A 22,759-nucleotide genomic window follows, 5' to 3' on the forward strand; every position below is an offset into this window, starting at 1 on the left:
TGAATTCCAGATTCGCAGTGAATGAATGGAACATTCTGTACTGGAGATTGCAATGATTTCTCAAGTCTGGATTGTTTGGACATGAAAATGAAGAGCTGACCACAGTTGTGTGGATACCCAGTAAAAAGCAGGGCTTAGAGTGTGAACAGACCGCTGAAAACCAGCATTGTGTTACTTGGACATTCATAAGTGGTGTAATGAAAGCCTACCTGGAGTGCAGATTCAGATGAATTCCAGATTGGCAGTGAATGAATGGAACATTCTGTACTGGCGATTCCAATGATTTCTGAAGTCTGATATTGTGGAAAAGAAAATGAAAGGCTGACCAGGTTTGAGTGGCTAGACAATTGAACAGCACACTGCGAGTGTGAAAAGGCGGCTGAAAACCAGCATTGGATTACTTGGTCATTCACCAGTGCTGTAATGAAAACCTGCCTGGAGTGGAGAGTCAGATGAATTGCAGAATCGCAGTGAATGAATGGAACAGTCTGTAGTGGAGATCCCAATGATTTCTGAAGGCTGGTGTGTGTGGAGAGGAAAATGAAGAGCTGACCAATATTGAGTGGATAGCCCATTGAACAGCACTTCTGCGAGTTGAACATGCCTCTGAAAACCAGTATTGAGTTACTTGGACATTCACCAGTGGTGTAACGAAAACCTGCCGGGAGTGGAGGTTCAGATGAATTCCAGATTCGCAGAGAATGAATGGAACATTCTCTAGTGGTGATTCCAATGATTTCTGAAGGCTGGGTTTTGTGGACACGAAAATGTAGAGCTGAACAGGGTGGAGTGGATAGCCAAATGAACAGCACGTCTCTTAGTATGAACAGGCCACTGAAAACCAGCATTGGCTTACTTGGACATTCACAAGTGGTGTAACGATAACCCGCCGGGAGTTGAGAGTCAGATGAATTTAAGATTCGCAGTGAATGAACGGAACATTCTGTGGAGGAGATACCAATTATTTCTGAAGGTTGGGTTATGAGGACAGGAAAATGTAGAGCTGAATAGGGTTGGGTGGATAGCAAATTGAACAGCACGGCTGAGAGTATAAGCAGGCGGCTTAAAACCAGCATTGGCTTCCTTGGACATATACCAGTGGTGTCACGAAAACCTGCCGGGAGTGGAGACTCTGATGAATTCCAGATTCGCGTGATTGAATGGAACATTCTGTAGTGGAGATTGCCAAGATTTAGAAATCTGGATAGTCTGGACAGGATATTGAAGAGCTGACCAATGTTGAGTGGATAGCCAGTGAACAGCACGGTTTCGAGTGTGAACAGACCACTAAGAAGCAGCATTGCATTACTTGGACATTCATCAGTGGTGTAACGAAAGCCTTCCTGGAATGCAGATTCAGATTATTTCCAGATTCACAGTGAATGAATGGAAATTTCTGTAGTAGAGATTCCAATGATTTCTGAACGCTGGGTTGTGTGGACAGGAAAATGAAGAGCTGACTAGGTTTGACTGGATTGCCAATTGAACAGCAAGGCTGTGAGTGTGAACAGCCGCTGAAAACCAGCATTGGATTACCTGGTCATTCACCAGTGTTGTTAGGAAAATCTGCCTGGTGTGGAGAGTCAGAGGAATTCCAGATTCGCAGGGAACGAATGGAACATTCTGAAGTGGAGATAAGAATGATTTCTGAAGGCTCGGTGTGTGGAAGGAAAATCAAGAGCTAACCAGCGTTCACTGGATAGCCAATTGAACAGCACGGCTGCGAGTGTTAACACGCAGCTGAAACCAGCCTTGGGTTGCTTGGACATTCACCAGTGGTGAAACGAAAACCTGCTGGGAGTGGAGAACAAGATGAATTCAAGATTCGCGTGAATGAATGAAACATTCTGTAGTGTAGATTGCAATGGTTTCTGAGGTTTGTATTGTCTGAACTGGAAAAAGAAGAACTCACCAGTGTTGAGTCGCTAGACCGTGAACAGCACGGGTTCGAGTGTGAATAGACCGCTGAAAACCATCATTGCGTTACTTGAACATTCAGCAGTGGTGCAATGAAAACCTGCCGGGAGTGGAGATTCAGATGAATTCCAGATTCGCAGTGAATGCATGGAACATTCTCTAGTGGTGATTCCAATGATTTCTGAAGGCTGGGTTTTGTGGACACGAAAATGTAGAGCTGAACAGGGTGGAATGGATAGCCAAATGAACAGCACGTCTCGTAGTAAGAACAGGCCACTGATAACCAGCTTTGGCTTAATTGGACATTCACAAGTGGTGTAACGAAAACCTGACGGGAGTTGAGAATTAGATGAATTTCAGATTTGCAGTCAATGACTGGAACATTCTGTGGAGGAGATACCAATTGTTTCTGAAGTTTGGGTTATGTGGACAGGAAAATGGAGCTGAAGAGGGTTGAGTGGATAGCAAATTGAACAGCACGGCTGAGAGTATGAGCAGGCCACTTAAAACCAGCATTGGCTTACTTGGATATTTACCAGTGGTGTCACGAAAACCTGCCGGGAGTGGAGATTCAGATGAATTCCAGATTCGCTGTGAATGAATGGAACATTCTGTAGTGGAGATAACAATGATTTCTCCAGTCTCTGTGGTGTGGACAGGAAAATGTAGAGCTGGCCAGGGTTGAATGGATAGCCAATTGAACAGCACCACTGCGCTTGTGAAGAAAACACTTAAAACATTGGGTTACTTGGACATTCAACAGTGGTGTAACGAAAACCTGCCGGGAGTGGAGGTTCAGAGGAATTCCAGATTCGCAGTGAATGAATGGAACATTCTCTAGTGGAGATTCCAATGATTTCTGAAGGCTGGGTCGTGTGGAAGGAAAATCAAGAACTAATCAGGATTTAGTGGAAAGCCAATTGTATAGCATGGCTGCGAGTGTGAACATGCAGCTGAAAACCAGCATTGGGTTACTTGGACATTCATCAGTGGTGTAAGGAAAACCTGCATGGAGTGGAGAGTCAGTTGAATTCCACATTCGCAGTGAATGAATGGAACATTCTGTAGAGGAGATTCCAATGATTTCTGAAGCCTGTGTTGTGTGGACAGGAAAATGAAGAGCTGACCAGGCTTGAATCGATAGCCAAGTAAACAGCAGGGCTGCGAATATGAACAGGCCTCTGAAAACCAGCATTGGCTTACTTGGACATTCACAAGTGGTGTAATGTTAACCAGGCGGGAGTGGAGAATCAGATAAACTCCAGACTCGCAGTGAATGAATGGAACATTCTGTAGTGGAGATTGCAATGATTTCTGAAATCTGGATTGTGGGGACACGAAAATGAAGAGCTGACCAGTGTTGAGTGGATAGCCTGTAAAAAGCCTCGGCTTCGAATGTGAACAGACCACTGAAAACCAGTATTGCATTACTTCGACTTTCAGCAGTGGTGTAACGAAAGCCTGCGTGGAGTGCAGATTCAGATGAATTCCAGATTCCCAGTGAATGAATGGAACATCCTGTAGTGGAGATTACAATGATTTCTGAAGGCTGGGTTGTGTGCACAGGAAAATGAGGAGCAAAACAGGTTGAGTGGATAGCCAATTGAACAGCACGACTGCGAACATGAACAGGCCTCTGAAAACTAGCATTGTTTTACTTGGACATTCACAAGTGGTGTAAGATAAATCTGCAGGTAGTGGAGATTCAGTTGAATTCCAGATTCGCAGTGAATGAATGGAACATTCTGTACTGGAGATTGCAATGATTTCTCAAGTCTGGATTGTTTGGACATGAAAATGAAGAGCTGACCACAGTTGTGTGGATACCCAGTAAAAAGCAGGGCTTAGAGTGTGAACAGACCGCTGAAAACCAGCATTGTGTTACTTGGACATTCATAAGTGGTGTAATGAAAGCCTACCTGGAGTGTAGATTCAGATGAATTCCAGATTGGCAGTGAATGAATGGAACATTCTGTACTGGTGATTCCAATGATTTCTGAAGTCTGATATTTTGGAAAAGAAAATGAAAGGCTGACCAGGTTTGAGTGGATAGACAATTGAACAGCACACTGCGAGTGTGAAAAGGCGGCTGAAAACCAGCATTGGATTACTTGGTCATTCACCAGTGCTGTAATGAAAACCTGCCTGGAGCGGAGAGTCAGATGAATTGCAGAATCGAAGTGAATGAATGGAACAGTCTGTAGTGGAGATCCCAATGATTTCTGAAGGCTGGTTTGTGTGGAGAGGAAAATGAAGAGCTGACCAATATTGAGTGGATAGCCCATTGAACAGCACTTCTGCGAGTTGAACATGCCTCTGAAAACCAGTATTGAGTTACTTGGACATTCACCAGTGGTGTAACGAAAACCTGCCGGGAGTTGAGGTTCAGATGAATTCCAGATTCGCAGAGAATGAATGGAACATTCTCTAGTGGTGATTCCAATGATTTCTGAAGGCTGGGTTTTGTGGACACGAAAATGTAGAGCTGAACAGTGTGGAGTGGATAGCCAAATGAACAGCACGTCTCTTAGTATGAACAGGCCACTGAAAACCAGCATTGGCTTACTTGGACATTCACAAGTGGTGTAACGATAACCCGCCGGGAGTTGAGAGTCAGATGAATTTAAGATTCGCAGTGAATGAACGGAACATTCTGTGGAGGAGATACCAATTATTTCTGAAGGTTGGGTTATGAGGACAGGAAAATGTAGAGCTGAATAGGGTTGGGTGGATAGCAAATTGAACAGCACGGCTGAGAGTATAAGCAGGCGGCTTAAAACCAGCATTGGCTTCCTTGGACATATACCAGTGGTGTCACGAAAACCTGCCGGGAGTGGAGACTCTGATGAATTCCAGATTCGCGTGATTGAATGGAACATTCTGTAGTGGAGATTGCCAAGATTTAGAAATCTGGATAGTCTGGACAGGATATTGAAGAGCTGACCAATGTTGAGTGGATAGCCAGTGAACAGCACGGTTTCGAGTGTGAACAGACCACTAAGAAGCAGCATTGCATTACTTGGACATTCATCAGTGGTGTAACGAAAGCCTTCCTGGAATGCAGATTCAGATTATTTCCAGATTCACAGTGAATGAATGGAAATTTCTGTAGTAGAGATTCCAATGATTTCTGAACGCTGGGTTGTGTGGACAGGAAAATGAAGAGCTGACTAGGTTTGACTGGATTGCCAATTGAACAGCAAGGCTGTGAGTGTGAACAGCCGCTGAAAACCAGCATTGGATTACCTGGTCATTCACCAGTGTTGTTAGGAAAATCTGCCTGGTGTGGAGAGTCAGAGGAATTCCAGATTCGCAGGGAACGAATGGAACATTCTGAAGTGGAGATAAGAATGATTTCTGAAGGCTCGGTGTGTGGAAGGAAAATCAAGAGCTAACCAGCGTTCACTGGATAGCCAATTGAACAGCACGGCTGCGAGTGTTAACACGCAGCTGAAACCAGCCTTGGGTTGCTTGGACATTCACCAGTGGTGAAACGAAAACCTGCTGGGAGTGGAGAACAAGATGAATTCAAGATTCGCGTGAATGAATGAAACATTCTGTAGTGTAGATTGCAATGGTTTCTGAGGTTTGTATTGTCTGAACTGGAAAAAGAAGAACTCACCAGTGTTGAGTCGCTAGACCGTGAACAGCACGGGTTCGAGTGTGAATAGACCGCTGAAAACCATCATTGCGTTACTTGAACATTCAGCAGTGGTGCAATGAAAACCTGCCGGGAGTGGAGATTCAGATGAATTCCAGATTCGCAGTGAATGCATGGAACATTCTCTAGTGGTGATTCCAATGATTTCTGAAGGCTGGGTTTTGTGGACACGAAAATGTAGAGCTGAACAGGGTGGAATGGATAGCCAAATGAACAGCACGTCTCGTAGTAAGAACAGGCCACTGAAAACCAGCTTTGGCTTAATTGGACATTCACAAGTGGTGTAACGAAAACCTGACGGGAGTTGAGAATTAGATGAATTTCAGATTTGCAGTCAATGACTGGAACATTCTGTGGAGGAGATACCAATTGTTTCTGAAGTTTGGGTTATGTGGACAGGAAAATGGAGCTGAAGAGGGTTGAGTGGATAGCAAATTGAACAGCACGGCTGAGAGTATGAGCAGGCCACTTAAAACCAGCATTGGCTTACTTGGATATTTACCAGTGGTGTCACGAAAACCTGCCGGGAGTGGAGATTCAGATGAATTCCAGATTCGCTGTGAACGAATGGAACATTCTGTAGTGGAGATAACAATGATTTCTCCAGTCTCTGTGGTGTGGACAGGAAAATGTAGAGCTGGCCAGGGTTGAATGGATAGCCAATTGAACAGCACCACTGCGCTTGTGAAGAAAACACTTAAAACATTGGGTTACTTGGACATTCAACAGTGGTGTAACGAAAACCTGCCGGGAGTGGAGGTTCAGAGGAATTCCAGATTCGCAGTGAATGAATGGAACATTCTCTAGTGGAGATTCCAATGATTTCTGAAGGCTGGGTCGTGTGGAAGGAAAATCAAGAACTAATCAGGATTTAGTGGAAAGCCAATTGTATAGCATGGCTGCGAGTGTGAACATGCAGCTGAAAACCAGCATTGGGTTACTTGGACATTCATCAGTGGTGTAAGGAAAACCTGCATGGAGTGGAGAGTCAGTTGAATTCCACATTCGCAGTGAATGAATGGAACATTCTGTAGAGGAGATTCCAATGATTTCTGAAGCCTGTGTTGTGTGGACAGGAAAATGAAGAGCTGACCAGGCTTGAATCGATAGCCAAGTAAACAGCAGGGCTGCGAATATGAACAGGCCTCTGAAAACCAGCATTGGCTTACTTGGACATTCACAAGTGGTGTAATGTTAACCAGGCGGGAGTGGAGAATCAGATAAACTCCAGACTCGCAGTGAATGAATGGAACATTCTGTAGTGGAGATTGCAATGATTTCTGAAATCTGGATTGTGGGGACACGAAAATGAAGAGCTGACCAGTGTTGAGTGGATAGCCTGTAAAAAGCCTCGGCTTCGAATGTGAACAGACCACTGAAAACCAGTATTGCATTACTTCGACTTTCAGCAGTGGTGTAACGAAAGCCTGCGTGGAGTGCAGATTCAGATGAATTCCAGATTCCCAGTGAATGAATGGAACATCCTGTAGTGGAGATTACAATGATTTCTGAAGGCTGGGTTGTGTGCACAGGAAAATGAGGAGCAAAACAGGTTGAGTGGATAGCCAATTGAACAGCACGACTGCGAACATGAACAGGCCTCTGAAAACTAGCATTGTTTTACTTGGACATTCACAAGTGGTGTAAGATAAATCTGCAGGTAGTGGAGATTCAGTTGAATTCCAGATTCGCAGTGAATGAATGGAACATTCTGTACTGGAGATTGCAATGATTTCTCAAGTCTGGATTGTTTGGACATGAAAATGAAGAGCTGACCACAGTTGTGTGGATACCCAGTAAAAAGCAGGGCTTAGAGTGTGAACAGACCGCTGAAAACCAGCATTGTGTTACTTGGACATTCATAAGTGGTGTAATGAAAGCCTACCTGGAGTGTAGATTCAGATGAATTCCAGATTGGCAGTGAATGAATGGAACATTCTGTACTGGCGATTCCAATGATTTCTGAAGTCTGATATTTTGGAAAAGAAAATGAAAGGCTGACCAGGTTTGAGTGGATAGACAATTGAACAGCACACTGCGAGTGTGAAAAGGCGGCTGAAAACCAGCATTGGATTACTTGGTCATTCACCAGTGCTGTAATGAAAACCTGCCTGGAGCGGAGAGTCAGATGAATTGCAGAATCGAAGTGAATGAATGGAACAGTCTGTAGTGGAGATCCCAATGATTTCTGAAGGCTGGTTTGTGTGGAGAGGAAAATGAAGAGCTGACCAATATTGAGTGGATAGCCCATTGAACAGCACTTCTGCGAGTTGAACATGCCTCTGAAAACCAGTATTGAGTTACTTGGACATTCACCAGTGGTGTAACGAAAACCTGCCGGGAGTGGAGGTTCAGATGAATTCCAGATTCGCAGAGAATGAATGGAACATTCTCTAGTGGTGATTCCAATGATTTCTGAAGGCTGGGTTTTGTGGACACGAAAATGTAGAGCTGAACAGGGTGGAGTGGATAGCCAAATGAACAGCACGTCTCTTAGTATGAACAGGCCACTGAAAACCAGCATTGGCTTACTTGGACATTCACAAGTGGTGTAACGATAACCCGCCGGGAGTTGAGAGTCAGATGAATTTAAGATTCGCAGTGAATGAACGGAACATTCTGTGGAGGAGATACCAATTATTTCTGAAGGTTGGGTTATGAGGACAGGAAAATGTAGAGCTGAATAGGGTTGGGTGGATAGCAAATTGAACAGCACGGCTGAGAGTATAAGCAGGCGGCTTAAAACCAGCATTGGCTTCCTTGGACATATACCAGTGGTGTCACGAAAACCTGCCGGGAGTGGAGACTCTGATGAATTCCAGATTCGCGTGATTGAATGGAACGTTCTGTAGTGGAGATTGCCAAGATTTAGAAATCTGGATAGTCTGGACAGGATATTGAAGAGCTGACCAATGTTGAGTGGATAGCCAGTGAACAGCACGGTTTCGAGTGTGAACAGACCACTAAGAAGCAGCATTGCATTACTTGGACATTCATCAGTGGTGTAACGAAAGCCTTCCTGGAATGCAGATTCAGATTATTTCCAGATTCACAGTGAATGAATGGAAATTTCTGTAGTAGAGATTCCAATGATTTCTGAACGCTGGGTTGTGTGGACAGGAAAATGAAGAGCTGACTAGGTTTGACTGGATTGCCAATTGAACAGCAAGGCTGTGAGTGTGAACAGCCGCTGAAAACCAGCATTGGATTACCTGGTCATTCACCAGTGTTGTTAGGAAAATCTGCCTGGTGTGGAGAGTCAGAGGAATTCCAGATTCGCAGGGAACGAATGGAACATTCTGAAGTGGAGATAAGAATGATTTCTGAAGGCTCGGTGTGTGGAAGGAAAATCAAGAGCTAACCAGCGTTCACTGGATAGCCAATTGAACAGCACGGCTGCGAGTGTTAACACGCAGCTGAAACCAGCCTTGGGTTGCTTGGACATTCACCAGTGGTGAAACGAAAACCTGCTGGGAGTGGAGAACAAGATGAATTCAAGATTCGCGTGAATGAATGAAACATTCTGTAGTGTAGATTGCAATGGTTTCTGAGGTTTGTATTGTCTGAACTGGAAAAAGAAGAACTCACCAGTGTTGAGTCGCTAGACCGTGAACAGCACGGGTTCGAGTGTGAATAGACCGCTGAAAACCATCATTGCGTTACTTGAACATTCAGCAGTGGTGCAATGAAAACCTGCCGGGAGTGGAGATTCAGATGAATTCCAGATTCGCAGTGAATGCATGGAACATTCTCTAGTGGTGATTCCAATGATTTCTGAAGGCTGGGTTTTGTGGACACGAAAATGTAGAGCTGAACAGGGTGGAATGGATAGCCAAATGAACAGCACGTCTCGTAGTAAGAACAGGCCACTGAAAACCAGCTTTGGCTTAATTGGACATTCACAAGTGGTGTAACGAAAACCTGACGGGAGTTGAGAATTAGATGAATTTCAGATTTGCAGTCAATGACTGGAACATTCTGTGGAGGAGATACCAATTGTTTCTGAAGTTTGGGTTATGTGGACAGGAAAATGGAGCTGAAGAGGGTTGAGTGGATAGCAAATTGAACAGCACGGCTGAGAGTATGAGCAGGCCACTTAAAACCAGCATTGGCTTACTTGGATATTTACCAGTGGTGTCACGAAAACCTGCCGGGAGTGGAGATTCAGATGAATTCCAGATTCGCTGTGAATGAATGGAACATTCTGTAGTGGAGATAACAATGATTTCTCCAGTCTCTGTGGTGTGGACAGGAAAATGTAGAGCTGGCCAGGGTTGAATGGATAGCCAATTGAACAGCACCACTGCGCTTGTGAAGAAAACACTTAAAACATTGGGTTACTTGGACATTCAACAGTGGTGTAACGAAAACCTGCCGGGAGTGGAGGTTCAGAGGAATTCCAGATTCGCAGTGAATGAATGGAACATTCTCTAGTGGAGATTCCAATGATTTCTGAAGGCTGGGTCGTGTGGAAGGAAAATCAAGAACTAATCAGGATTTAGTGGAAAGCCAATTGTATAGCATGGCTGCGAGTGTGAACATGCAGCTGAAAACCAGCATTGGGTTACTTGGACATTCATCAGTGGTGTAAGGAAAACCTGCATGGAGTGGAGAGTCAGTTGAATTCCACATTCGCAGTGAATGAATGGAACATTCTGTAGAGGAGATTCCAATGATTTCTGAAGCCTGTGTTGTGTGGACAGGAAAATGAAGAGCTGACCAGGCTTGAATCGATAGCCAAGTAAACAGCAGGGCTGCGAATATGAACAGGCCTCTGAAAACCAGCATTGGCTTACTTGGACATTCACAAGTGGTGTAATGTTAACCAGGCGGGAGTGGAGAATCAGATAAACTCCAGACTCGCAGTGAATGAATGGAACATTCTGTAGTGGAGATTGCAATGATTTCTGAAATCTGGATTGTGGGGACACGAAAATGAAGAGCTGACCAGTGTTGAGTGGATAGCCTGTAAAAAGCCTCGGCTTCGAATGTGAACAGACCACTGAAAACCAGTATTGCATTACTTCGACTTTCAGCAGTGGTGTAACGAAAGCCTGCGTGGAGTGCAGATTCAGATGAATTCCAGATTCCCAGTGAATGAATGGAACATCCTGTAGTGGAGATTACAATGATTTCTGAAGGCTGGGTTGTGTGCACAGGAAAATGAGGAGCAAAACAGGTTGAGTGGATAGCCAATTGAACAGCACGACTGCGAACATGAACAGGCCTCTGAAAACTAGCATTGTTTTACTTGGACATTCACAAGTGGTGTAAGATAAATCTGCAGGTAGTGGAGATTCAGTTGAATTCCAGATTCGCAGTGAATGAATGGAACATTCTGTACTGGAGATTGCAATGATTTCTCAAGTCTGGATTGTTTGGACATGAAAATGAAGAGCTGACCACAGTTGTGTGGATACCCAGTAAAAAGCAGGGCTTAGAGTGTGAACAGACCGCTGAAAACCAGCATTGTGTTACTTGGACATTCATAAGTGGTGTAATGAAAGCCTACCTGGAGTGTAGATTCAGATGAATTCCAGATTGGCAGTGAATGAATGGAACATTCTGTACTGGCGATTCCAATGATTTCTGAAGTCTGATATTTTGGAAAAGAAAATGAAAGGCTGACCAGGTTTGAGTGGCTAGACAATTGAACAGCACACTGCGAGTGTGAAAAGGCGGCTGAAAACCAGCATTGGATTACTTGGTCATTCACCAGTGCTGTAATGAAAACCTGCCTGGAGCGGAGAGTCAGATGAATTGCAGAATTGCAGTGAATGAATGGAACAGTCTGTAGTGGAGATCCCAATGATTTCTGAAGGCTGGTTTGTGTGGAGAGGAAAATGAAGAGCTGACCAATATTGAGTGGATAGCCCATTGAACAGCACTTCTGCGAGTTGAACATGCCTCTGAAAACCAGTATTGAGTTACTTGGACATTCACCAGTGGTGTAACGAAAACCTGCCGGGAGTGGAGGTTCAGATGAATTCCAGATTCGCAGAGAATGAATGGAACATTCTCTAGTGGTGATTCCAATGATTTCTGAAGGCTGGGTTTTGTGGACACGAAAATGTAGAGCTGAACAGGGTGGAGTGGATAGCCAAATGAACAGCACGTCTCTTAGTATGAACAGGCCACTGAAAACCAGCATTGGCTTACTTGGACATTCACAAGTGGTGTAACGATAACCCGCCGGGAGTTGAGAGTCAGATGAATTTAAGATTCGCAGTGAATGAACGGAACATTCTGTGGAGGAGATACCAATTATTTCTGAAGGTTGGGTTATGAGGACAGGAAAATGTAGAGCTGAATAGGGTTGGGTGGATAGCAAATTGAACAGCACGGCTGAGAGTATAAGCAGGCGGCTTAAAACCAGCATTGGCTTCCTTGGACATATACCAGTGGTGTCACGAAAACCTGCCGGGAGTGGAGACTCTGATGAATTCCAGATTCGCGTGATTGAATGGAACGTTCTGTAGTGGAGATTGCCAAGATTTAGAAATCTGGATAGTCTGGACAGGATATTGAAGAGCTGACCAATGTTGAGTGGATAGCCAGTGAACAGCACGGTTTCGAGTGTGAACAGACCACTAAGAAGCAGCATTGCATTACTTGGACATTCATCAGTGGTGTAACGAAAGCCTTCCTGGAATGCAGATTCAGATTATTTCCAGATTCACAGTGAATGAATGGAAATTTCTGTAGTAGAGATTCCAATGATTTCTGAACGCTGGGTTGTGTGGACAGGAAAATGAAGAGCTGACTAGGTTTGACTGGATTGCCAATTGAACAGCAAGGCTGTGAGTGTGAACAGCCGCTGAAAACCAGCATTGGATTACCTGGTCATTCACCAGTGTTGTTAGGAAAATCTGCCTGGTGTGGAGAGTCAGAGGAATTCCAGATTCGCAGGGAACGAATGGAACATTCTGAAGTGGAGATAAGAATGATTTCTGAAGGCTCGGTGTGTGGAAGGAAAATCAAGAGCTAACCAGCGTTCACTGGATAGCCAATTGAACAGCACGGCTGCGAGTGTTAACACGCAGCTGAAACCAGCCTTGGGTTGCTTGGACATTCACCAGTGGTGAAACGAAAACCTGCTGGGAGTGGAGAACAAGATGAATTCAAGATTCGCGTGAATGAATGAAACATTCTGTAGTGTAGATTGCAATGGTTTCTGAGGTTTGAATTGTCTGAACTGGAAAAAGAAGAACTCACCAGTGTTGAGTCGCTAGACCGTGAACAGCACGGGTTCGAGTGTGAATAGACCGCTGAAAACCATCATTGCGTTACTTGAACATTCAGCAGTGGTGCAATGAAAACCTGCCGGGAGTGGAGATTCAGATGAATTCCAGATTCGCAGTGAATGCATGGAACATTCTCTAGTGGTGATTCCAATGATTTCTGAAGGCTGGGTTTTGTGGACACGAAAATGTAGAGCTGAACAGGGTGGAATGGATAGCCAAATGAACAGCACGTCTCGTAGTAAGAACAGGCCACTGAAAACCAGCTTTGGCTTAATTGGACATTCACAAGTGGTGTAACGAAAACCTGACGGGAGTTGAGAATTAGATGAATTTCAGATTTGCAGTCAATGACTGGAACATTCTGTGGAGGAGATACCAATTGTTTCTGAAGTTTGGGTTATGTGGACAGGAAAATGGAGCTGAAGAGGGTTGAGTGGATAGCAAATTGAACAGCACGGCTGAGAGTATGAGCAGGCCACTTAAAACCAGCATTGGCTTACTTGGATATTTACCAGTGGTGTCACGAAAACCTGCCGGGAGTGGAGATTCAGATGAATTCCAGATTCGCTGTGAATGAATGGAACATTCTGTAGTGGAGATAACAATGATTTCTCCAGTCTCTGTGGTGTGGACAGGAAAATGTAGAGCTGGCCAGGGTTGAGTGGATAGCCAATTGAACAGCACCACTGCGCTTGTGAAGAAAACACTTAAAACATTGGGTTACTTGGACATTCAACAGTGGTGTAACGAAAACCTGCCGGGAGTGGAGGTTCAGAGGAATTCCAGATTCGCAGTGAATGAATGGAACATTCTCTAGTGGAGATTCCAATGATTTCTGAAGGCTGGGTCGTGTGGAAGGGAAATCAAGAACTAATCAGGATTTAGTGGAAAGCCAATTGTATAGCATGGCTGCGAGTGTGAACCTGCAGCTGAAAACCAGCATTGGGTTACTTGGACATTCATCAGTGGTGTAAGGAAAACCTGCATGGAGTGGAGAGTCAGTTGAATTCCACATTCGCAGTGAATGAATGGAACATTCTGTAGAGGAGATTCCAATGATTTCTGAAGCCTGTGTTGTGTGGACAGGAAAATGAAGAGCTGACCAGGCTTGAATCGATAGCCAAGTAAACAGCAGGGCTGCGAATATGAACAGGCCGCTGAAAACCAGCATTGGGTTACTTGGACATTCAACAGTGGTGTAATGAAAACCTGCGTGGAGTTGAGAGTCAGATGAATTCCAGATTCGCAGTGAATGAATGGAACATTCTGTAGTGGAGATAACAAAGATTTCTGAAGGCTGGTAGTGTGGTGGGACAATGAAGAGCTGAACAGGGTGGAGTGAATTGTCAATTAAACAGCACGGCTGCGAGTATGAACAGGCCTCTGAAAACCAGCATTGGCTTACTTGGACATTCACAAGTGGTGTAATGTTAACCAGGCGGGAGTGGAGAATCAGATAAACTCCAGACTCGCAGTGAATGAATGGAACATTCTGTAGTGGAGATTGCAATGATTTCTGAAATCTGGATTGTGGGGACACGAAAATGAAGAGCTGACCAGTGTTGAGTGGATAGCCTGTAAAAAGCCTCGGCTTCGAATGTGAACAGACCACTGAAAACCAGTATTGCATTACTTCGACTTTCAGCAGTGGTGTAACGAAAGCCTGCGTGGAGTGCAGATTCAGATGAATTCCAGATTCCCAGTGAATGAATGGAACATCCTGTAGTGGAGATTACAATGATTTCTGAAGGCTGGGTTGTGTGCACAGGAAAATGAGGAGCAAAACAGGTTGAGTGGATAGCCAATTGAACAGCACGACTGCGAACATGAACAGGCCTCTGAAAACAAGCATTGTTTTACTTGGACATTCACAAGTGGTGTAAGATAAATCTGCAGGTAGTGGAGATTCAGTTGAATTCCAGATTCGCAGTGAATGAATGGAACATTCTGTACTGGAGATTGCAATGATTTCTCAAGTCTGGATTGTTTGGACATGAAAATGAAGCGCTGACCACAGTTGTGTGGATACCCAGTAAAAAGCAGGGCTTAGAGTGTGAACAGACCGCTGAAAACCAGCATTGTGTTACTTGGACATTCATAAGTGGTGTAATGAAAGCCTACCTGGAGTGCAGATTCAGATGAATTCCAGATTGGCAGTGAATGAATGGAACATTCTGTACTGGCGATTCCAATGATTTCTGAAGTCTGATATTGTGGAAAAGAAAATGAAAGGCTGACCAGGTTTGAGTGGATAGACAATTGAACAGCACACTGCGAGTGTGAAAAGGCGGCTGAAAACCAGCATTGGATTACTTGGTCATTCACCAGTGCTGTAATGAAAACCTGCCTGGAGCGGAGAGTCAGATGAATTGCAGAATTGCAGTGAATGAATGGAACAGTCTGTAGTGGAGATCCCAATGATTTCTGAAGGCTGGTGTGTGTGGAGAGGAAAATGAAGAGCTGACCAATATTGAGTGGATAGCCCATTGAACAGCACTTCTGAGAGTTGAACATGCCTCTGAAAACCAGTATTGAGTTACTTGGACATTCACCAGTGGCGTAACGAAAACCTGCCGGGAGTGGAGGTTCAGATGAATTCCAGATTCGCAGTGAATGAATGGAACATTCTCTAGTGGTGATTCCAATGATTTCTGAAGGCTGGGTTTTGTGGACACGAAAATGTAGAGCTGAACAGGGTGGAGTGGATAGCCAAATGAACAGCACGTCTCTTAGTATGAACAGGCCACTGAAAACCAGCATTGGCTTACTTGGACATTCACAAGTGGTGTAACGATAACCCGCCGGGAGTTGAGAGTCAGATGAATTTAAGATTCGCAGTGAATGAACGGAACATTCTGTGGAGGAGATACCAATTATTTCTGAAGGTTGGGTTATGAGGACAGGAAAATGTAGAGCTGAATAGGGTTGGGTGGATAGCAAATTGAACAGCACGGCTGAGAGTATAAGCAGGCGGCTTAAAACCAGCATTGGCTTCCTTGGACATATACCAGTGGTGTCACGAAAACCTGCCGGGAGTGGAGACTCTGATGAATTCCAGATTCGCGTGATTGAATGGAACATTCTGTAGTGGAGATTGCCAAGATTTAGAAATCTGGATAGTCTGGACAGGATATTGAAGAGCTGACCAATGTTGAGTGGATAGCCAGTGAACAGCACGGTTTCGAGTGTGAACAGACCACTAAGAAGCAGCATTGCATTACTTGGACATTCATCAGTGGTGTAACGAAAGCCTTCCTGGAATGCAGATTCAGATTATTTCCAGATTCACAGTGAATGAATGGAAATTTCTGTAGTAGAGATTCCAATGATTTCTGAACGCTGGGTTGTGTGGACAGGAAAATGAAGAGCTGACTAGGTTTGACTGGATTGCCAATTGAACAGCAAGGCTGTGAGTGTGAACAGCCGCTGAAAACCAGCATTGGATTACCTGGTCATTCACCAGTGTTGTTAGGAAAATCTGCCTGGTGTGGAGAGTCAGAGGAATTCCAGATTCGCAGGGAACGAATGGAACATTCTGAAGTGGAGATAAGAATGATTTCTGAAGGCTCGGTGTGTGGAAGGAAAATCAAGAGCTAACCAGCGTTCACTGGATAGCCAATTGAACAGCACGGCTGCGAGTGTTAACACGCAGCTGAAACCAGCCTTGGGTTGCTTGGACATTCACCAGTGGTGAAACGAAAACCTGCTGGGAGTGGAGAACAAGATGAATTCAAGATTCGCGTGAATGAATGAAACATTCTGTAGTGTAGATTGCAATGGTTTCTGGGGTTTGTATTGTCTGAACTGGAAAAAGAAGAACTCACCAGTGTTGAGTCGCTAGACCGTGAACAGCACGGGTTCGAGTGTGAATAGACCGCTGAAAACCATCATTGCGTTACTTGAACATTCAGCAGTGGTGCAATGAAAACCTGCCGGGAGTGGAGATTCAGATGAATTCCAGATTCGCAGTGAATGCATGGAACATTCTCTAGTGGTGATTCCAATGATTTCTGAAGGCTGGGTTTTGTGGACACGAAAATGTAGAGCTGAACAGGGTGGAATGGATAGCCAAATGAACAGCACGTCTCGTAGTAAGAACAGGCCACTGAAAACCAACTTTGGCTTAATTGGACATTCACAAGTGGTGTAACGAAAACCTGACGGGAGTTGAGAATTAGATGAATTTCAGATTTGCAGTCAATGAATGGAACATTCTGTGGAGGAGATACCAATTGTTTCTGAAGTTTGGGTTATGTGGACAGGAAAATGGAGCTGAAGAGGGTTGAGTGGATAGCAAATTGAACAGCACGGCTGAGAGTATGAGCAGGCCACTTAAAACCAGCATTGGCTTACTTGGATATTTACCAGTGGTGTCACGAAAACCTGCCGGGAGTGGAGATTCAGATGAATTCCAGATTCGCTGTGAATGAATGGAACATTCTGTAGTGGAGATAACAATGATTTCTCCAGTCTCTGTGGTGTGGACAGGAAAATGTAGAGCTGGCCAGGGTTGAGTGGATAGCCAATTGAACAGCACCACTGCGCTTGTGAAGAAAACACTTAAAACATTGGGTTACTTGGACATTCAACAGTGGTGTAACGAAAACCTGCCGGGAGTGGAGGTTCAGAGGAATTCCAGATTCGCAGTGAATGAATGGAACATTCTCTAGTGGAGATTCCAATGATTTCTGAAGGCTGGGTCGTGTGGAAGGAAAATCAAGAACTAATCAGGATTTAGTGGAAAGCCAATTGTATAGCATGGCTGCGAGTGTGAACATGCAGCTGAAAACCAGCATTGGGTTACTTGGACATTCATCAGTGGTGTAAGGAAAACCTGCATGGAGTGGAGAGTCAGTTGAATTCCACATTCGCAGTGAATGAATGGAACATTCTGTAGAGGAGATTCCAATGATTTCTGAAGCCTGTGTTGTGTGGACAGGAAAATGAAGAGCTGACCAGGCTTGAATCGATAGCCAAGTAAACAGCAGGGCTGCGAATATGAACAGGCCGCTGAAAACCAGCATTGGGTTACTTGGACATTCAACAGTGGTGTAATGAAAACCTGCGTGGAGTTGAGAGTCAGATGAATTCCAGATTCGCAGTGAATGAATGGAACATTCTGTAGTGGAGATAACAAAGATTTCTGAAGGCTGGTAGTGTGGTGGGACAATGAAGAGCTGAACAGGGTGGAGTGAATTGTCAATTAAACAGCACGGCTGCGAGTATGAACAGGCCTCTGAAAACCAGCATTGGCTTACTTGGACATTCACAAGTGGTGTAATGTTAACCAGGCGGGAGTGGAGAATCAGATAAACTCCAGACTCGCAGTGAATGAATGGAACATTCTGTAGTGTAGATTGCAATGATTTCTGAAATCTGGATTGTGGGGACACGAAAATGAAGAGCTGACCAGTGTTGAGTGGATAGCCTGTAAAAAGCCTCGGCTTCGAATGTGAACAGACCACTGAAAACCAGTATTGCATTACTTCGACTTTCAGCAGTGGTGTAACGAAAGCCTGCGTGGAGTGCAGATTCAGATGAATTCCAGATTCCCAGTGAATGAATGGAACATCCTGTAGTGGAGATTACAATGATTTCTGAAGGCTGGGTTGTGTGCACAGGAAAATGAGGAGCAAAACAGGTTGAGTGGATAGCCAATTGAACAGCACGACTGCGAACATGAACAGGCCTCTGAAAACTAGCATTGTTTTACTTGGACATTCACAAGTGGTGTAAGATAAATCTGCAGGTAGTGGAGATTCAGTTGAATTCCAGATTCGCAGTGAATGAATGGAACATTCTGTACTGGAGATTGCAATGATTTCTCAAGTCTGGATTGTTTGGACATGAAAATGAAGAGCTGACCACAGTTGTGTGGATACCCAGTAAAAAGCAGGGCTTAGAGTGTGAACAGACCGCTGAAAACCAGCATTGTGTTACTTGGACATTCATAAGTGGTGTAATGAAAGCCTACCTGGAGTGTAGATTCAGATGAATTCCAGATTGGCAGTGAATGAATGGAACATTCTGTACTGGCGATTCCAATGATTTCTGAAGTCTGATATTTTGGAAAAGAAAATGAAAGGCTGACCAGGTTTGAGTGGATAGACAATTGAACAGCACACTGCGAGTGTGAAAAGGCGGCTGAAAACCAGCATTGGATTACTTGGTCATTCACCAGTGCTGTAATGAAAACCTGCCTGGAGCGGAGAGTCAGATGAATTGCAGAATCGAAGTGAATGAATGGAACAGTCTGTAGTGGAGATCCCAATGATTTCTGAAGGCTGGTTTGTGTGGAGAGGAAAATGAAGAGCTGACCAATATTGAGTGGATAGCCCATTGAACAGCACTTCTGCGAGTTGAACATGCCTCTGAAAACCAGTATTGAGTTACTTGGTCATTCACCAGTGGTGTAACGAAAACCTGCCGGGAGTGGAGGTTCAGATGAATTCCAGATTCGCAGAGAATGAATGGAACATTCTCTAGTGGTGATTCCAATGATTTCTGAAGGCTGGGTTTTGTGGACACGAAAATGTAGAGCTGAACAGGGTGGAGTGGATAGCCAAATGAACAGCACGTCTCTTAGTATGAACAGGCCACTGAAAACCAGCATTGGCTTACTTGGACATTCACAAGTGGTGTAACGATAACCCGCCGGGAGTTGAGAGTCAGATGAATTTAAGATTCGCAGTGAATGAACGGAACATTCTGTGGAGGAGATACCAATTATTTCTGAAGGTTGGGTTATGAGGACAGGAAAATGTAGAGCTGAATAGGGTTGGGTGGATAGCAAATTGAACAGCACGGCTGAGAGTATAAGCAGGCGGCTTAAAACCAGCATTGGCTTCCTTGGACATATACCAGTGGTGTCACGAAAACCTGCCGGGAGTGGAGACTCTGATGAATTCCAGATTCGCGTGATTGAATGGAACGTTCTGTAGTGGATATTGCCAAGATTTAGAAATCTGGATAGTCTGGACAGGATATTGAAGAGCTGACCAATGTTGAGTGGATAGCCAGTGAACAGCACGGTTTCGAGTGTGAACAGACCACTAAGAAGCAGCATTGCATTACTTGGACATTCATCAGTGGTGTAACGAAAGCCTTCCTGGAATGCAGATTCAGATTATTTCCAGATTCACAGTGAATGAATGGAAATTTCTGTAGTAGAGATTCCAATGATTTCTGAACGCTGGGTTGTGTGGACAGGAAAATGAAGAGCTGACTAGGTTTGACTGGATTGCCAATTGAACAGCAAGGCTGTGAGTGTGAACAGCCGCTGAAAACCAGCATTGGATTACCTGGTCATTCACCAGTGTTGTTAGGAAAATCTGCCTGGTGTGGAGAGTCAGAGGAATTCCAGATTCGCAGGGAACGAATGGAACATTCTGAAGTGGAGATAAGAATGATTTCTGAAGGCTCGGTGTGTGGAAGGAAAATCAAGAGCTAACCAGCGTTCACTGGATAGCCAATTGAACAGCACGGCTGCGAGTGTTAACACGCAGCTGAAACCAGCCTTGGGTTGCTTGGACATTCACCAGTGGTGAAACGAAAACCTGCTGGGAGTGGAGAACAAGATGAATTCAAGATTCGCGTGAATGAATGAAACATTCTGTAGTGTAGATTGCAATGGTTTCAGAGGTTTGTATTGTCTGAACTGGAAAAAGAAGAACTCACCAGTGTTGAGTCGCTAGACCGTGAACAGCACGGGTTCGAGTGTGAATAGACCGCTGAAAACCATCATTGCGTTACTTGAACATTCAGCAGTGGTGCAATGAAAACCTGCCGGGAGTGGAGATTCAGATGAATTCCAGATTCGCAGTGAATGCATGGAACATTCTCTAGTGGTGATTCCAATGATTTCTGAAGGCTGGGTTTTGTGGACACGAAAATGTAGAGCTGAACAGGGTGGAATGGATAGCCAAATGAACAGCACGTCTCGTAGTAAGAACAGGCCACTGAAAACCAGCTTTGGCTTAATTGGACATTCACAAGTGGTGTAACGAAAACCTGACGGGAGTTGAGAATTAGATGAATTTCAGATTTGCAGTCAATGACTGGAACATTCTGTGGAGGAGATACCAATTGTTTCTGAAGTTTGGGTTATGTGGACAGGAAAATGGAGCTGAAGAGGGTTGAGTGGATAGCAAATTGAACAGCACGGCTGAGAGTATGAGCAGGCCACTTAAAACCAGCATTGGCTTACTTGGATATTTACCAGTGGTGTCACGAAAACCTGCCGGGAGTGGAGATTCAGATGAATTCCAGATTCGCTGTGAATGAATGGAACATTCTGTAGTGGAGATAACAATGATTTCTCCAGTCTCTGTGGTGTGGACAGGAAAATGTAGAGCTGGCCAGGGTTGAGTGGATAGCCAATTGAACAGCACCACTGCGCTTGTGAAGAAAACACTTAAAACATTGGGTTACTTGGACATTCAACAGTGGTGTAACGAAAACCTGCCGGGAGTGGAGGTTCAGAGGAATTCCAGATTCGCAGTGAATGAATGGAACATTCTCTAGTGGAGAGTCCAATGATTTCTGAAGGCTGGGTCGTGTGGAAGGAAAATCAAGAACTAATCAGGATTTAGTGGAAAGCCAATTGTATAGCATGGCTGCGAGTGTGAACATGCAGCTGAAAACCAGCATTGGGTTACTTGGACATTCATCAGTGGTGTAAGGAAAACCTGCATGGAGTGGAGAGTCAGTTGAATTCCACATTCGCAGTGAATGAATGGAACATTCTGTAGAGGAGATTCCAATGATTTCTGAAGCCTGTGTTGTGTGGACAGGAAAATGAAGAGCTGACCAGGCTTGAATCGATAGCCAAGTAAACAGCAGGGCTGCGAATATGAACAGGCCGCTGAAAACCAGCATTGGGTTACTTGGACATTCAACAGTGGTGTAATGAAAACCTGCGTGGAGTTGAGAGTCAGATGAATTCCAGATTCGCAGTGAATGAATGGAACATTCTGTAGTGGAGATAACAAAGATTTCTGAAGGCTGGTAGTGTGGTGGGACAATGAAGAGCTGAACAGGGTGGAGTGAATTGTCAATTAAACAGCACGGCTGCGAGTATGAACAGGCCTCTGAAAACCAGCATTGGCTTACTTGGACATTCACAAGTGGTGTAATGTTAACCAGGCGGGAGTGGAGAATCAGATAAACTCCAGACTCGCAGTGAATGAATGGAACATTCTGTAGTGGAGATTGCAATGATTTCTGAAATCTGGATTGTGGGGACACGAAAATGAAGAGCTGACCAGTGTTGAGTGGATAGCCTGTAAAAAGCCTCGGCTTCGAATGTGAACAGACCACTGAAAACCAGTATTGCATTACTTCGACTTTCAGCAGTGGTGTAACGAAAGCCTGCGTGGAGTGCAGATTCAGATGAATTCCAGATTCCCAGTGAATGAATGGAACATCCTGTAGTGGAGATTACAATGATTTCTGAAGGCTGGGTTGTGTGCACAGGAAAAAGAGGAGCAAAACAGGTTGAGTGGATAGCCAATTGAACAGCACGACTGCGAACATGAACAGGCCTCTGAAAACAAGCATTGTTTTACTTGGACATTCACAAGTGGTGTAAGATAAATCTGCAGGTAGTGGAGATTCAGTTGAATTCCAGATTCGCAGTGAATGAATGGAACATTCTGTACTGGAGATTGCAATGATTTCTCAAGTCTGGATTGTTTGGACATGAAAATGAAGCGCTGACCACAGTTGTGTGGATACCCAGTAAAAAGCAGGGCTTAGAGTGTGAACAGACCGCTGAAAACCAGCATTGTGTTACTTGGACATTCATAAGTGGTGTAATGAAAGCCTACCTGGAGTGCAGATTCAGATGAATTCCAGATTGGCAGTGAATGAATGGAACATTCTGTACTGGCAATTCCAATGATTTCTGAAGTCTGATATTGTGGAAAAGAAAATGAAA

Source organism: Sorex fumeus, unplaced genomic scaffold (genome assembly GCF_029834395.1).
Source record: "Sorex fumeus unplaced genomic scaffold, SorFum_2.1 ptg000139l, whole genome shotgun sequence".
Taxonomy (NCBI): Eukaryota; Metazoa; Chordata; class Mammalia; order Eulipotyphla; family Soricidae; genus Sorex; species Sorex fumeus.